Source organism: Citrus clementina, unplaced genomic scaffold (genome assembly GCF_000493195.1).
Source record: "Citrus clementina cultivar Clemenules unplaced genomic scaffold, Citrus_clementina_v1.0 scaffold_9, whole genome shotgun sequence".
NCBI lineage: Eukaryota > Viridiplantae > Streptophyta > Magnoliopsida > Sapindales > Rutaceae > Citrus > Citrus x clementina.
In genome coordinates this window covers 23,244,704-23,262,747 of record NW_006261964.1, presented here as the reverse complement: position 1 = coordinate 23,262,747, position 18,044 = coordinate 23,244,704, and the positions used below count along the sequence as shown (strand labels likewise).

The 18,044-nt window shown below is 36.1% G+C and overlaps 1 non-coding gene across 1 annotated transcript; it reads left to right on the top strand.

Moving 5' to 3' along the window:
• The first annotated feature begins 17,509 nt into the window (after positions 1-17,509).
• LOC112095507 lies at positions 17,510-17,613 on the top strand. The gene has a single exon (XR_002903880.1). It is a non-coding gene; the product is annotated as a small nucleolar RNA R71 (small nucleolar RNA).
• The last annotated feature ends 431 nt before the right edge of the window (positions 17,614-18,044 follow it).

The window sequence follows — 18,044 nt, the reverse complement described above, 5'->3', positions numbered from 1 at the left end:
TTATTCTATCATCCTAAGATGATTTTTGAAATAATCTTTAACATTTTAACTATTTATTTATGTTGTTAAATTATTTAGAGGTTATTTGATTAAATTATTTACTTCAATCTTTATTTCACAAGTTATATATTTGGAAAATACTAAAAAATACACTTCAAAAAATTTAAGACTATAAGCTTCGGAAGAATTATGACATTTTAATATATTTTTTTAATAAAAATATTAAATTTCTAAAATTTAAGAATTTTATATTTATTATTTTTTAAGTACTAATAAATATTATTTTCTAAATATATAATTTAAATTAATTACAAAAAAATTAATTAAAAATTAAAAATTAATTTTTAATTAAAAATTAATATAGTACAATACTAAGTATAATATAATTAAAAATTAATACAGTACAGTGTAACGCTAAATATTATACAATATTATTATAATACAATACTAATGTAATACAACATAATACAATACACCTGCATTCAGATTATGCAATACAATATAAACGCACCCTTAAAGCATTGCTCTTTATCTAGTAATTACTATTTGTCATATTTATATGCATTAGGGATGATAAAATGTCGAGCTGGGGTTCTGACTCTCAAGTCAGGCCAAAGCATTCCTTTTCTTAGGCTTGGATTTACTTGATTCGGGTAAGATATTTTTTTGGAACTGAGCCTAAAAGCCTGAATTTTATGTTTTACATTTTTTTGATTCATTATATTCCAAATTTACAGTTTATAAATTTTTATTTTTAATAAATTGAGTTTTAAAATTTGGGCTTAAAGTACTTTAAGCTTTAAATATAAGTTATTAATGGGTTAAATAAACATTAAAATATGTATTTTACTTAAAATAAAATAATATTTTATTTTTAATGTATTTATTAGGCTTTTGGGTTGGGCTCAAGCATTTTGGGTGAAGCTTGAGGAAGCAAGCCCGAGCTCGCCCCAAGTGTTAAGAAAATATGCCTAGATCAGGCCAAGTCCCAGCCTAAACACTTGGACTCAGGTTGAGCCGAGCATTTTTGCCATCCCCCATTATGCTTATTGTTATAAGTCATTGAAGCACACACATGGTAAAGAGTTAATTGGAAAGGACCAGTGCTCCGGAAGTACCCACAAATTTTTCTATGTATTTTGTATAAGGCTAAAGGGGGCATGATCTCTGCCGAGTTTAAAAAAAAAATTTACAGCTTCTAAATAAAATATGAAAAATTATGTGTAAATAGACTAATTTAGCCCTGCAATCTTCATGTATAACTTTTATGTATAGGATAAAAATGTAGTTTTAGCTTTTCCACAATTATTAATGTGAATAAAGTCGAAGTATTAAACTGTTAATAAATAACCAAAAAAAATAAAAATAGAAAAGCAAACAGCCAAGGTGTTAATAAAGCCTGGGGCCTGACTGTTCGTTTTTATAGTTTGTTTCTTTTTTTTTCTTTTTTTTTGTAAATTTATCGACACTTGCAACAGCCTCATTTATGCAATTAAGCCTCAATTTTTCGCCTACCACATTATCTCTTGATTATACCATCGACATAATTAAAGCATACTGCACTGTTGAATGATCGATTTGTATCCTGAAAATTTACTCCGTGCTCCGTCGCTGGACATTGTTGGGGGGACTTAGCATAAGATTTCTAGGTATCCAACCCAAAAGATTAGCTTTTTAGGTGGAGTAACCTACCACCTTATAAACCCAAGCATCTCCCCTTTACTAGCCAATGTGGGACACAACTCAACAATCCCCCCCTCGGATGAAACCACCGCCGGACTCCGGTTCTTTCATCCAACACACCTGAGTTGTTCCACCACCACATTCCGGCTACTAGGGTCTAGCTCTGATACCAATTTGTTAAAGCTTGATCGAACTTAATCAACCAAGATTCCCCAAGACTGCTCTAAACACTCTGATGTTTGACTAAGAAACACTTTAAGAAACAAATAAAAGATACACAGAAAGAAGCTAAAGAACAACAATCAACCAAAAGAAAACAGTTTAAGTGGTTCAGCCTGGAGATGGCTTACATCCACTGAAGAACAAAGCAGTAATCTTTATTCAATCACCAGAAACAAGATACAAGATACAAGATTATAGATGAAGTTACAGGAATCCCTCATTATGATTTCTTATCTCTTAAGGCTATTTATACACACTTAAAAGAGCACAGAAATCTCTCCCAACAGTCAGCTATCCTCTGTAATCCGATAACCCAGATTTTTCCCGCTCTTGTAACAGAACATAACAACCTTCTGAGACACGTGTTTGATTCACGTTAGCCAAGGCTCCAAAACGGCACTCAGCAACCAAGATTCCCCAAGACTGCTCTAAACACTTTGATGTTTGACTAAGAAACACTTTAAGAAACAAATAAAAGATACACAGAAAGAAGCCAAAGAACAGCAATCAACCAAAAGAAAACAGTTTAAGTGGTTCAGCCTGGAGATGGCTTACATCCACTGAAGAACAGAGCAGTAATCTTTATTCAATCACCAGAAACAAGATACAAGATTATAGATGAAGTTACAGGAATCCCTCATCATGATTTCTTATCTCTTAAGGCTATTTATACACACTTAAAAGAGCACAGAAATCTCTCCCAACAGTCAGCTATCCTTGTAATCCGATAACCCAGATTTTTCCCACTCTTGTAACAGAACATAACAACCTTCTGAGACACGTGTTTGATTCACGTTAGCCAAGGCTCCAAAACGGCACTCAGCAAAGACGTATTGGTTAAGTGGAAGCACGTGACCATCACGTGTTTCATTTATTCACACATGGATGATCAAACAGTTTTGTCATACGGTTTTGCATGACTTTAACCGACTAGTCGTATTCTGTTCCAATCACGAACTGGAAAGTGCCACAACACTCTGCAGTTGAGCTTTCCAATTGACAGTGCAATTGTTGAATGTGAAAAGATATCTTGTAAGTGATCTTCTTCTGTCCAGATCCCCAGCATAATCAGAGTCCACATAACCAACAATCTGACTGTCATCTTGTCTTGATCCTCCATACATTAACCCATATGTTGCTGTCCTATTTAGGTACTTGAGAATCTATTTTACAGCCCTCTAGTGTTCCTTCCCAGGATTTGCCATATACCTGCTTACAACACTCACAGCATAGGATAGATCAGGCCTAGTTAAGACCATGGCATACATCAGGCAGCCTACAGCACTTGCATAAGGTATATTCATCATCTCAGATATTTCAGCTTCTGTTTTTGGACATAGCTGATCTGATAATCTGAAATGAGGAGCTAAGGGTGTTTGAACTGGCTTTGAGCTTGCCATTCCAAACTTATCAATTACCCTTCTGATGTATCCTTCCTGACTGAGAAACAAAGTACCAGCTTTTCTATCCCTGTATAATTTCATTCCTAGAATTTTCTTGGCTGGACCAAGATCCTTCATGTCAAACTCTCCTTTAAGCTTTTGTTTCAGATCTTCAATTAAGCTCATGCTCACACTGGCAATAAGCATGTCATCTACATACAATACCAGATAAACCATTAAGCCTATATCCTCTCTGAAGTAAACACAACAATCCAAGTTACACCTCTGAAATTTTTGCTCTGACATAAAGCTATCAAATCTGAGGTACCACTGTCTTGGGGACTGTTTAAGTCCATACAGAGATTTCTTCAGATGACAAACCCAGTCAGCCTTTGATTCATCTGTGAAGCCTTCAGGCTGAGCCATTACTATATACTCTTGTAATTCCCCATGTAAGAATGTTGTTTTTACATCCATTTGTTCTAAATGCATGTTGTTTACAGCCACCAGTGACAAGATGATTCTTATAGAGGCATGCCTCACTACAGGTGAAAATACCTCAGTAAAGTCAATCCCTTCCTTTTGAGTGAAGCCCTTTGCAACAAGTCTGGCTTTAAATCTCACTGGTTCCACTCCTGTGATACCTTGCTTGAGTTTGTACACCCATTTGCATCCTACCACTTTTTTCTTATCTGGTTTTCTTACAAGTGTCCAGGTGTCATTCTTATACAAAGAATCCATTTCTTCTTTCATGGCTTTTATCCACTGGTCTGCATTTCTTCTGCATTTTTCCACTGAAGAACAGAGCAGTAATCTTTATTCAATCACCAGAAACAAGATACAAGATTATAGATGAAGTTACAGGAATCCCTCATCATGATTTCTTATCTCTTAAGGCTATTTATACACACTTAAAAGAGCACAGAAATCTCTCCCAACAGTCAGATATCCTCTGTAATCCGATAACCCAGATTTTTCCCGCTCTTGTAACAGAACATAACAACCTTCTGAGACACGTGTTTGATTCACGTTAGCCAAGGCTCCAAAACGACACTCAACAAAGACGTATTGGTTAAGTGGAAGCACGTGACCATCACGTGTTTCATTTATTCACACATGGATGATCAAACAGTTTTGTCATACGGTTTTGCATGACTTTAACCGACCAGTCGTATTCTGTTCCAATCACGAACTGACATGTCGTATGAATTTCTAGAAACCAGTTTCAGAGCTCACACTTCAACAGACATGTTATCATCTGATCATCTCTCTTTAATCCTATCCACTAAAATAATTTTTTTTTTAATGGTATCCTTCTAAAATCTCATTTTTGTAATTATGGTTCTATTGGTAGAGAAAAATTAGATAAAAGAACAAATATGAATTTAATTATATTAAAATGTCTCTGCAAATCATTGCCTGGCAGTTGATCTTTTTGCACTTGATCACTTCTTCCATGACCATTTTGATCTCCTTTCGAGCCAACCTTCCCCTGTATCTCAGCTTTTGATTCCTCCATCTCTTTTTTGATACTCGAGACATCTGAGTTAAGATATTTCTCGAGAACAAAACTTAAAGGGGATTCAAGGCCAGGAAGAATCCCCTTATTATACTTCAGTTGATGCTCGTTATTTAGCTGATTAATTATCTCTCTCTAATTAGCTGTAGTTTTATCTTTCTCCAAGAGTATGTTCTCAAAAAGTGAAATCTGTTTCCTTAACTCTTCAACCCTACACAAATCGCTCTCTAGCTCTTTTGACCTTTTTCTTAAGCTTCCTTTCTCGGCCAAGTCCAGCTCTGCTCTTCATTCAGGGTCTCCATTTCCTTTTGGAACATATTTCACATGTAGATAATTGGCCTAATAGGTGCACGAATTAATATTGCAACTTCTAATGTCAAACAAGTCATACATTATTTTACCTCTTACTGCTGCTTTGTTCCCAGGCATCTATAACTGAGAGCTAGTAGAGCTCCTCAGCCTTCTCCTTATTCACATGGGCTTCAGCATAATGCACTACATGCCGAGTATGCTCAAATCTTTATCTTTTTTCCCTTCTCTCTGCTTCCACAATAGTTTGGCTAGGCTTTATAGTTGCTTCACTGGGAATTGATGAAGTCTGAAAAGCAGTTGCTGTTACATTTAAACAAACAACCATAATAGATTTCTGCATTGATGATCCTCAGGCTGGTAAAGCTATAACCGGTTCTTCTTATTTGGAACTCCTTCTGATTGTTCTTTCCTTTAACTTTTCAATCGCGCAAGAATTCCTGATGACATTTTTTCTGCTCCATAAAATCAAATAATGATATGATCTTTTAAAACCAAAAACCTACACTAACAAAATTTATACCTTTCTTTTTTCTCTGAATGACTTGTTTCTGCCTGCCTCGTGCAAAGGAACAAGTCTACACACCTGCAAACTTTCTAATCTCAGCAGGTCTGTGTATGACTGATGATGTTGCCAAGCTCCTCTGATATGAGATCGATACCGAGCTGTTGTTTTTGGCTGGTCTTCCCACAAAGTTGTATCAGCATATCATAAGTTATTTTCTAAAACTAACTCTCAAAATAAAGAAAAAGACCTTTTATAAGAGTCAAACCCGGTTCCCTAAAAATCTATGATACCCCATACTTCAAATTCTATTAATAATGACCCCATTTTCCACAAACTTAGAACTACCAATCTTTGAAATCTTATTTATGGTCGGTAAATCTAGTTTCAACAGGCTATACTGACAAATAATACCAACCATCGTGCTTCTTCGAATTACTTTTCATTTTGAAGCATCTATCTAACTCTTAAAAAGTGGGCTTGGGTAAACCAGCTCTTACCCACAATACATACATGCCACCTAAGATTCTCCGCCCATTTAAAGCTAATTGACAAGGGGCTAGACTTAATGAACACAATATTTTTCTAAAACAAGGTTGTATAGGCAACCTCATCCCACAATAAAAAAAATATTGTGCACATAGCCACTATGCCCTCGAGTGTGTTACTTGGTCTCTCTCCTCTTCTGGGTAAATATGATCCGTACCTCATTTGAGATATTCTATTTTTCTCTCAAGGCCTCAAGGTCGTCCTCTCCAAGAATTGACTCTATCATGTCCATATACACTACAAGAAAAAACAGAATATTTGACATTTTTTAAGAAATATCAAATATATATGACATTTTGTGAAAATTTGAGTAATTGTGATATAAATGACAATTTATTTAAACCTCAAATACTTATGACGTTTGACCAAATAAGTGGCAAATATATTATATATTTATTGAATAATTACTATTTACTTTTCCCTTTTATGGACTTAAGAAAAAAAAAAAGCACTAGACTGCCTTTGTTTCGTTCTTAGAACATATTTGTTTCTTTTAAGAAAATTCAAACTCGTTCCCCTTACTTTCTTTTCAATAATCACCTCGCATTTTTTATCAATCACTCAATTTCAAATTTCATCTCCATCCTCTCTCGAAGAAGAACGCACAAAGAATTTCAGCTTGCTTTAGCCTCATTTGCTTCTGGAATTTCAGGTATTGTTTCCTTTAATTTTGATAATTTTTTTCTACTTCTCTCTTTCTAGTTTGATAATTTTAGGGTTATAGTTGAATTATTTGTATTTTTAAACAATCTAGGGTTGATTTAATTGATTCCAAGTGTTGTATCTGTTATGCTATTTGAATGCACATTACTTGTTTGATGAAATGTCTCTTTAAAAGATTATTTTTGTTTTTAACAAGCATCTTATTGAGATATTTCTTGTAATAATATTAACATAATGCACTTAGCTTCAATTTGGTCTGTTTAATACATTTTAACAAAGGAAAATTACAGAACTGTAACAATTCTCAAATTTCTTGCAGATTAGAAGTAATGTTATTAATTTTTATTAATTAATGAGATTTTATTTACTGAGTCTGTAAACTCACTCTAAGAAGTGAAGTGATTATTGTTTCAATTTGGTCTGTTTCATACATTTTCATTCTCATTATATATGACAGTCACCTCTCATTTTTTCATCAATCACTTAATTTTAAATTTCATCTCCCTTCTCTCTTTTGAAGAACCCACGAAGAAGTTCAGCTTGCGTTGTTGTGCAAATTTTAATGTACTCGCAAGCGCACGAATCTATTGTAGTATAGACTAATGGTGACGAGTGTCGATCCCACGAGGAGGTAGATTTTAATTATATGTAGAATTAATTTTGTAAATGAGTGGTTGGATTTATGGTGGAAATGATTTGGAATATGCTAAGACTTAAATTAAAATGGCGAGAATAAATTCTAAAATTGGAATTGCAATAGAGAGAATAAATTGAAGAGAAAATCTATTAAATTGACGTACTTGGGTATCTGGATCCGTATCAACATGCATCATGGGCTAAATAATCCGTATTAATGCCAATTAAATCATGAGGGGGGAATCCACACCTCATGAACCACGCTCTAATCAATATGGTGCTAAGGGCTTATCGTGCCAAATAATAATAACCTTATACTAGAGAGCCGGTGTAACCAAGGCGGTATCTAGACAAGATTATTATTATTTGTCGACGAGAAGTCAAAACATCCACAAAAACTAGAGGGGAAGAGAAAATAAATTTACCAAATTAAGCCCATGACACATGTTGAGACTTCACCTTCAACCCAAGCTTGAAAGAAAATTAGCCACTCATAATTGAACTAGGGGCGAAATGGAAATTTATTAAAATACGAAGAAAATACAAGATGGAGAAGGAATTACAGAAAATGGATCTCAAAAATGGATTCAGAGATATCAAATTAGGGGGGAGAGGCCCCCTTTTTATAGATACATGGAGTAAATCATGGCCATCGGATTCAAAACAGTTTGGACGCTCAGGATTGCGCCACGTCATCAGTCAACAGTCCACGGTTTGACCACGCGGATGAACAGTAATACGGTTTGACCCGACTTTGAACAGTAACGCGGTTTGACCCGGATGAACAGTAACGCGGTTTGGTTGAAAATAATCCTGTGTGATGCATGCACCGTACGCGAGATTTTTCGTCCACTGATATGCTGCCACGTCACCATCAATAGTACATAAGAATTTTAGTCCAACAGGATCGTGACACCTCATCAGTCAATGCCACGTCATCGGTCCGTCTATGTGAACAGTGTCGTGAACAGTAACGTATACAGTACCGTACACGTGAATAGTACCGTACATGTGAACAGTGCCATTTTTCCTTTTATGCTCCTCCTAAGGTTTTCGACCGTCCTGAGTTCAAAAGTGATGTCCGTTTTGCCATCTGATTTCTCGTTTATTGTGAAATGACTATGATGCCCCTAAAATACATAAAATACTTAATTAAAATAAAACACATGTAATTAAATCACAAGAAGGTTAAATACATAAAAGTAAGGGTTGTTAGTAAGACTTGAAATGTAAAATGATGGTTTTCTCCTTTATAAATATACATTTTCTAACACTCAACACACCCCCCAACCAGCTTATTGCTAGTCCATAGCAAATAAAGCGAAAACAAAATTCAAATTCAAAATGATTTTTTTTTAGAAACACTCGTGTTTATTCAATCAGATTAATGATAGCAATCAAATAAAAGTATAAGCATTATCTCCAGTCTAAAGCAACATCACACCCACATCAACCATCCACATGAATTAGCTCAGTAGACTTTGTTATAGCTACTTTCAAGAATGACATGTCAAACCCCAAAATCTCACTGGAAGTAGTGACACTCTCACAAATAAATTAAACCCAATAAAAATAGTCACTCCAATGAATGGTAATTGAGAGAGAAAATAATAAAGAAGTGATATCACATTCTCTCACCAAGATGAAATAAATATGCCCTCAGCTTAGAAATAATACGATCTCAAGTCAAATAAAATGTAAGTCAACCCACTTTATTTATCTTTTTTTTTATTTAATTATGCATCACTACATCTTTTTAGCCTATATAACTAGCTTCTACTTCGAATTATAGTTTCCTAAAATCAAGAAGGACTTTTATTAGGATGTAACGTAGGCTAGGGACATGGTTAACAAAGAAGGGAAATAAGGAAAACAAAGTGTATGTTTGAGAAAAATGCAGAGAATTTTTTTTTTTTTTGGAAGTTGCAAGGTGGATTTCACCTATTATTTTTATTTTTATTCTTTTGAAACAACAACTTTTGTTTTTGTTTTTGTTTTTTTTTTTTGTTTTTTTTTTTGCATAACTTCACTGAACAAAATAATTATTTATATTTTTCTCAAACATAAATAGGTGATGGAACTTATAAAATATCGGGTAATACTCCAAATCGGAGTGGGTCAAGATGATAAGTTGACAAAGAAAATGTTTTTTTTTTTTAAAGGCTCAAAAGGGGTAACTATGGATATTTAATAAAAGGGATGGCTAGAAAGGCTCAAACGGATCAAAGATGACATTTCCATCGTCTTTTAGGGCTCTAAATAATTATCCATGTCTACTAGTTAGATGGGCCTCCTAATGTAGCAACACATTTTTTTTCTCTTTTTTTTTATTTTACAATTTTTTTTGTTTTAGGGTTAACTCAAAAGAAATTTAGAGATCGTGTATAAAATAATAAACTGCTAAGCTGTATAGAGAATGGGCAAAAGGGTTACTCTCCAAGAAAAATGATAGGCTCAAAAACTCACTTGGTACTTATTATGACATGTTCATTCCTTCAAGCAACTCATATATGTCTCCGACATCAACATGTAGAGTAGCAAACATAATGTAACATCACTTAAGACCAAAGATAATACAAATACTAAAATTTAAAATTAATCATGTCACCCAATGTTAAAACAAATCACACAAATTTTTTTTTTTTTAAACAACATTCTACCCCCCAACCTATTCTAAACATGAAAGGAAAATATGCATGCAGAAATGTGAAAATGATGCATAAAAACTAATTAGAAAAGTTACACGTAAAATGATAGAAAACGAAAATAATTTTTTATTTTTATTTTAAAAAAGATGCGTTTCTAGAGGAACTACACTCCATATTCAGCCATCTTCGACTCAAAAGTTGGAAAATGTATATTGATAGAGGAGAAATTAAAAAGAAGAAAAATAAACATAAATATATAATAAAGAAAAAGAAAATGTCTGAAATTTTTTTTTTAGTTTTTTACTTTTTTTTTTTACGATGAAGATGCGTTTCTAGAGTCACTACACTCCATATTCAGCCATCTTCGACACAAAAAGTTAGCAACAGTTAGTTTCTACAACAAAAATTAGTAAAAACTTAACCAAAATTCCACAATTGTCGACTATTCCCTCCCCCCAACCAGAACGAAACATTGTCCTCAATGTTTGAAAGGAAAGAAGTAGAGTTTAGAAGACATCACCTGGGTGGTGCAACACAGAAAATAATATTTACAAGCGGAGAGTTAAATCTAATTTGTACTTCTTACTGCGGCTACTGTTACCATCATTATTTGGGCGCTCCAACACAAAGGTCCAGGGGTTTGGCTCCGGTTTATAAGCTTGTAACAGATCAAGTAGCTCATTAGCAGTGTGAGCACAAATAAAGAGTTTTTTCACATTAGCGGGAATGAAATAGTTTTTTATTGCATGGTTAAGAAATGCGATAAAGCCATCATAAAATTTATTGACATTTAACAAACCGATGGGTTTTTGGTGGATGTGCAGATGGGCCCAAGATGCTAGGGTGATAAGTGCCTCTAGTGTTGCAAGATCTCCTGGAAGGAAAATAAAAGCATCAGCATGATTAAGCATTTCAGTTATTCTTTCTTGCATACCTGAGATGACTAACTCTTCTCCAGTTGATGAGTCAGACGAACTGCCCAATGGTTTTAGAACTCTTGGGATGATGCCTAACACTTGACTTCCTCTGATAAAAGCTGCTTCTGAGACCATTTTTGATAATCCTCGGTTACCTCCTCCATACACCAAGTGTAATTTTCTCGCTGCTATGCTTCGACCAAGATCTATAGCTGCCTCAACGAACTCTTTATGTTTGCCATAGGTAAATCCAGAAAGCACACAAATGTTCTTGAATTGTCTATTGGGAGTAGCTGCCATTGTGATACTTCTCGAAAACAATTTGTGAGTGCTTGACAAAAAGGAAATCACATTTAAGAGTCTTGGTGACAGTGGGTCACAGTTGTGTATGAGGTAACATGTCAGTGTCAAATAACGGGTAAAGCACGTGGCTCGCGAGTCAAAAAAGAAACAGTAAAAAGGAAAAAGCAAACAGTAATAAAATGATTAAAGACAATAATGCAAACAATAAGACAATAGTGAAATAAAATAACAATAAAGTAAAAGGATATTTACAGGTAGTTGCGACTGTGGCTCACATCTTCCTCTGGTTTTACGTCCAGAAACGGCTTGAACGCCCTCTATGGGTCGAGGATAGGCTTCTTATCCAGTTCTCTTATAAACTGGCAAACAGGGTCGTTTATAGTCAGATTCCCGAGACTATATCGTGCATGCTCTTTCTGGAATAATGGCCATAACTGGAGAATCGCTCCTTGCACATATCCACTGGGATGCGTTTCAAGAGACAAAATGATATCATCCAATGACTCCTTATTCAAGCCATCCCTAATGAATTGAATCTTATCTTCCATGTTATCAGACATCATTCCTAAAGAACATGGGTTTTTATTGCAACTCATTCTGGCACACTTATGACAAGCAACAGAAATTCTTCGAGCTCGTCGTTTTCTTGCATAATTTCCTTTACCACAACCAGGCATGAATGCAATAAATTTTGGAGGTAACTCACCTGCCGATCGTACTTTAGCCTCGATTAACCAACGGATGTCAGCAGGTATGTTATTCCTCATGAGTAATCGCATGCGTTCGGACCGAGCTTTATAGATCGTAAGGAGGGCATTCTGAGGAAGTGAAGGGAATCGCTTGTGAAGCTTCGCTAGAATCTCGTTTCTGTCCATACCTTCGCCTCAGAATATCAGTTATTATGGGAAACTGAAGTAACCGACTTGATTGTCACGGAGTACCGTTATCCGCCACTTCACCGGGGTAACAAACTAAAGCACACAAATAGAAAAACAAATTAAAACACACAAAGAAAATTAAAATCGTCCTCTTATTGAATTTACCTCAAGCTCCAACTGGATGTCGTAAACACTTCTCTCAATGTCTCGGAGTTGGCGTTCTAAACCCTCAACATAGGCTACTAACTCTGGTGGTTGTAGAACCCAAATGCGTTGTGTTTTACAAAATCGAATCTGCCTTTTGAGATGAGTTTTGACACGTTGAAGTGGTTTAAGAATGTTCAGGAGGAATGGTCTAAGTATGAGACTCATGATTAAAAATGATAAGAGAAAACTTAATAGTTAAAAAAACACACTTATGCAAAAATAATTTCAATTAGCAAAAGAATAAAATAAAGAAAGAAAGAAAAAAAAATCAAATCACTGAAAAAAAATCAATTCAAATTTGGTGGGTCACTCAAATTTATTTCGATGTCTTTTCCATGTGGTTGGTATTCTAGATATGGCTTTAATCTTTGACCATTAACTTTAAATGTGACACCGTTCTTTGGGTCCTTAATTTCAATTGCCCCATGTGGAAAAACAGTATGAACAATAAATGGGCCAGACCAATGAGAGCGTAACTTACCTGGGAATAGGTGCAAGCGAGAATTGAATAAAAGCACTTTCTGACTTGGAGTGAACGATTTTCTCATAATTTGCTTATCATGGAAGACTTTCATTCGTTGCTTGTAAATCTTGGCATTTTCATATGCATCATTGCGAATTTCTTCAAGTTCTGCCAGCTGTAATCTTCTTTCTGAGCTGGCTTGCTGCATGTCAAAATTGAATTTCTTGATGGCCCAATACGCACGATGCTCGAGTTCCACAGGTAGGTGGCAAGCTTTTCCATATACTAGCCTGTAGGGTGACATCCCAATCGGGGTCTTGAAAGCCGTTCTATATGCCCATAATGCATCATCAAGTCTTAATGACCAATCTTTCCTGTCTGGCCTCACCGTTTTTTCTAATATGTGCTTTATTTCTCGATTGGATATCTCAACTTGGCCACTGGTTTGCGGATGATACGGAGTTGCCACTTTGTGTGTGATTGAATACTTTGTCAAAAGAGCTTTGAATGCTTTGTTACAAAAGTGGGCACCACCATCACTGATTATTGCTCGAGGGAATCCAAAGCGCGAGACAATGTTGCTTTTCAAAAATCCTATCACCACCTTGTGATCATTAGTTCTGCATGGAATTGCTTCTACCCATTTTGATACGTAGTCAACAGCAAGCAATATGTATTGATGGCCAAAAGATGGGGGAAAGGGTCCCATGAAGTCGATACCCCATACGTCAAAAATCTCAACCACTAAAATTGGATTTAGTGGCATCATGTTCCTTCGTGTAATGCTCCCCATTCGTTGACACCTATCACATGAAGAACAGAAAGTGTAAGCGTCTCGAAATATAGATGGCCAATAGAAACCACATTGTAAAACTTTAGTCGCTGTTTTCTTAGCACTGAAATGGCCTCCACAAGCTTGTTCATGGCAGAATGAAAGAATATTCTGAATTTCATTTTCTGGGACACATCGTCTAACAATTTGATCAGCACAATACTTGAACAAATACGGGTCATCCTAAAAGAAATTCTTTATCTCTGCAAAGAATTTAGCCTTATCTTGTTTGGTCCAATGCTCTGGAAGTTGACCTGTAACAAGATAATTCACGATGTCAGCATACCACGGTAATACTTCCACATTCATCAATTGTTCATCAGGGAATGACTCATTTAATGGTAATGGCTCTGTAGTTGTGTCAAAATGGAGACGAGAGAGGTGGTCCGCCACAACATTTTCTGTCCCTTTCTTATCTTTGAATTCCAAGTCAAATTCCTGTAAAAGTAACACCCAACGAATTAGTCTAGCTTTTGCATCTTTCTTTGTGAGAAGATATTTAAGAGCAGCATGATCCGTGAATATAATTATTTTACAACCAATGAGATAAGATCGAAATTTCTCTAATGCAAACACTACTGCTAGCATTTCTTTTTCAGTAGTTGAATAGTTCAATTGTGCATCATTCAATGTCATACTAGCATAGTAAATAACGTGGGGAATTTGATCAACTCTTTGTCCTAATACTGCTCCTACTGCATAATCAGATGCATCACACATGAGCTCAAATGGTAAGCTCCAGTTTGGGGCCTGAATGATGGGTGATGATGTCAACAACTGTTTTAATTTTTCAAACGCCATAAGACATGAATCATCAAAGACAAAAGGTACATCCTTAGCAAGTAAATTGCATAAGGGTCTAGAAACTTTGCTAAAATCTTTAATGAAACGTCTATAGAAACCAGCATGCCCAAGGAAAGATCTTACTTCTCTGACTGTTTTAGGTGGAGAAAGATTAGAAATGAGATCCACCTTGGCTTTGTCAACCTCAATACCTTTGCTCGAAATGATGTGACCGAGAACAATACCTTGTTTTACCATAAAATGGCACTTCTCCCAATTTAAGACTAAGTTCTTCTCGATACATCTCTGCAGAACTAGTGTTAGATGATGTAAGCATTGATCAAATGAATTACCAAAGACAGAAAAGTCATCCATAAAGACTTCAAGGAATCGTTCAACCATATCAGAAAAAATGCTTAACATGCATCGTTGAAATGTAGCAGGTGCATTACATAATCCAAATGGCATTTTCCTATATGCAAATGTGCCAAAAGGGCAAGTGAAAGTAGTTTTCTCTTGATCTTTTGGTGCTATGGGAATCTGATTATATCCTGAGTAGCCATCTAGAAAGCAATAAAATTCATGGCCTGCTAATCTATCAAGCATTTGATCAATAAATGGTAAAGGAAAATGGTCTTTACGTGTGACAGAATTCAACTTCCTATAATCAATGCATACACGCCATCCTGTAGTCACTCTAGTGGGTATCAATTCATTATCAGCATTCGTAACTACTGTGACTCCTGACTTTTTGGGGACAACTTGCACAGGACTGACCCATGAACTATCAGAAATTGGGTAAATGATACCTGCATCTAATAGCTTAAGGACTTCAGTTCTAACAACTTCTTTCATGTTAGGATTTAACCGACGTTGCATCTCCCTAGTAGTTTTAGCATTTTCATCAAGGTGAATGTAATGCATGCAATCTACTGGGTTTATACCTTTAATGTCTGCTATGGTCCATCCTAATGCCCCTTTGTGCTCTTTTAAAACATCCAACAACTTACCTTTTTGTTCGTCATTTAGGGATGATGAGATGATTACCGGTAGAGTACTTTCTTCTCCCAAAAACGCATATTCCAAAGTGTTGGGTAATGGTTTGAGCTCGAGTTTCGGTGGTGATTCTGATGATGGGATGAGTTTCTTCTCTGATAGTGCTAGTTGTTCAACTCTTGACTTCCATTTATTAGTGTCCATAGATGGTGCGGAGTCAAGTAGGGCGTTGACCTCATCGACTGATCTGTCAATATCAAAATCCAAACCAAAGTGAGTTAAACATATTTGTAAAGGATCATCACTAAGGTTTGAAATAAAAGTATCATCAACTAATGCTTCAATTAAATCCACATCAACAATTCCATCATCTGCACTGTGAGGTTGTTTGGCAATGTTGAAGATGTTCAGCTCCATAGTCATGTTGCCGAAGGACAACTGCATATTTCCGATCCTGCATTGAATGTGAGCATCCGCAGTTGCCAAGAAAGGTCGGCCTAGAATAATGGGGATGTGCTTCCTTGAATCCTGTATTGGTTGAGTGTCAATTACAATGAAATCAACAGGAAAATAAAACTTGTCTACCTGGATAAGCACGTCCTCCACAATACCACGAGGTATTTTCGTGGACCGAACTGCAAGCTGTAACACCACTGGAGTTGGGTGTAATTCTCCCAATCCAAGTTTCACAAATACTGAATAAGGCAACAAATTTACACTAGCTCCTAAATCCAACAAAGCATTCTCAATTGTGTGGTTCCCTATACTACATGAGATAGTTGGGGAGCCTGGGTCTTTGCATTTTAAAGGAATTTTATGTTGGAGTATAGAACTAACGTTTTCTGTTAAAAATGCCTTCTTTTGAACATGCATATTCCTCTTTTTAGTACAAAGGTCTTTAAGAAACTTGGCATAAGATGGAACTTGCTTTATAGCATCAAGTAAAGGGATGTTAACACTTACCTGTTTAAAGATTTCAAGAATCTCACCTGTGGATTTTCCCTTTTTTCCTTTAGCTAACCTCTGAGGAAATGGAGCTTTGGGAACGTATTCTCGTGGGTTGCTTTCTTCTTTCTCCTCCGGTGATGATTCCTCAACATTCACAGGCACAATTTGATTTTCTTTTGTCACCGGCATCTCCACTTTGTTGTCGACTTCTTTTCCTTTTCGCAAGGTCATGACAGCTTTGACCTCTCCATGCTGCTGTGGTGAACTAGTACTTGCTTCATGTACTCCTTTAGGGTTAGGCACTGGTTGACTTGGAAATTTGCCTTTCTCAACAGTCATTGCCAAAGTCTGAACTGAAGAAGCAAGTTGTCCCACCATCTTCTCAAGGCTTGAAACTGATTGGGCTTGTGAATTTAAGCCTGCTCTCAACTCATTTCGTAGTCCATCAATGGTGCGGTTCTGTTGCTCAATCGTGGAGTGAGTAACATTCTTGAAATTCTGGAATGCATCCTCCCATTGTCTGGGCTGAGTGTAGTTCTGGTTCTGATTGTATGGTCTAAATAGTGGCTGAGAGGCTTGAGGATTTTGTGGAATTGGTGGAGCTGGAGCTGCTGGTCCGTTCTGTTGGAATCCTTAAGACCATGAAAAATTGGGGTGGTCTCTCCATCCAGGGTTATATGTGTTGGAGTATGGGTTGTAATTCGATGGTTTTCTCATTACACCTATGGCATTGGCTTGATCTGAGTATGAGTCATGGTCATGTGGCTCTGTTGATTTAGCAGTCGATAACGATGCTATTTGTCGAGAGAGACCTTCAATTATCGCTTTGACTTCTTTAATTTCTGAACTTGACTCGCTAATGTGAACCTCATTTACTCCTTTAATTCTTCTAGTATTCCTGAGTGATCGACTCCGTTGTTGGGAATTATCCGCTTGTCGCTGGAAGAATTCTCAAATCTCTGATGCACTTTTTGACATTAACTCTCCTCCACTTGTTGCCATTAGCCATTCTTGCACATTCGGTAGTAATCCCTCCAAAAAGTATTGACATTGGTGCCATTTCTCGTACCCATGATGTGGACACTTCAAGATTAGCCCATTGAATCGCTCCCACGTTTCGAAAAATTGCTCGTCCTCTCTCTGGGTAAACTCTGAGATTTCCCTGCGAATAGCATTGGTTTTATGCACTGGGAAATATTTATTCAAAAATTTCGTTACCATTTGTTCCCATGATGCAATGCTATTAGCAGGCAATGTATTAAGCCATGAACGAGCTCTATCCTTTAAAGAAAATGGGAATAATCTGAGTTTAACATCATCGTCTGAAAAATTTTCATATTTAAAAGTTTGACAAATGGCATGAAAATCATTCAGATGATTATATGGATCCTCATTTTCTAGGCCATAAAATGTGGGGAGACAATTTAGCACACTAGGTTTTAGTTCAAAGCTCCTAGCAGCTACATTAGGGTATCTTATGCATGATGTGCTCAAATTAGCTAAAGGACTGAAGTAGTCCTTAAATGGCCTCTCCTGTGGTTGCAAATCCATTTTATTTTTAATATGTTTGTGTGTGCGAAGTGTTTTCTCAAGTTCAAGGT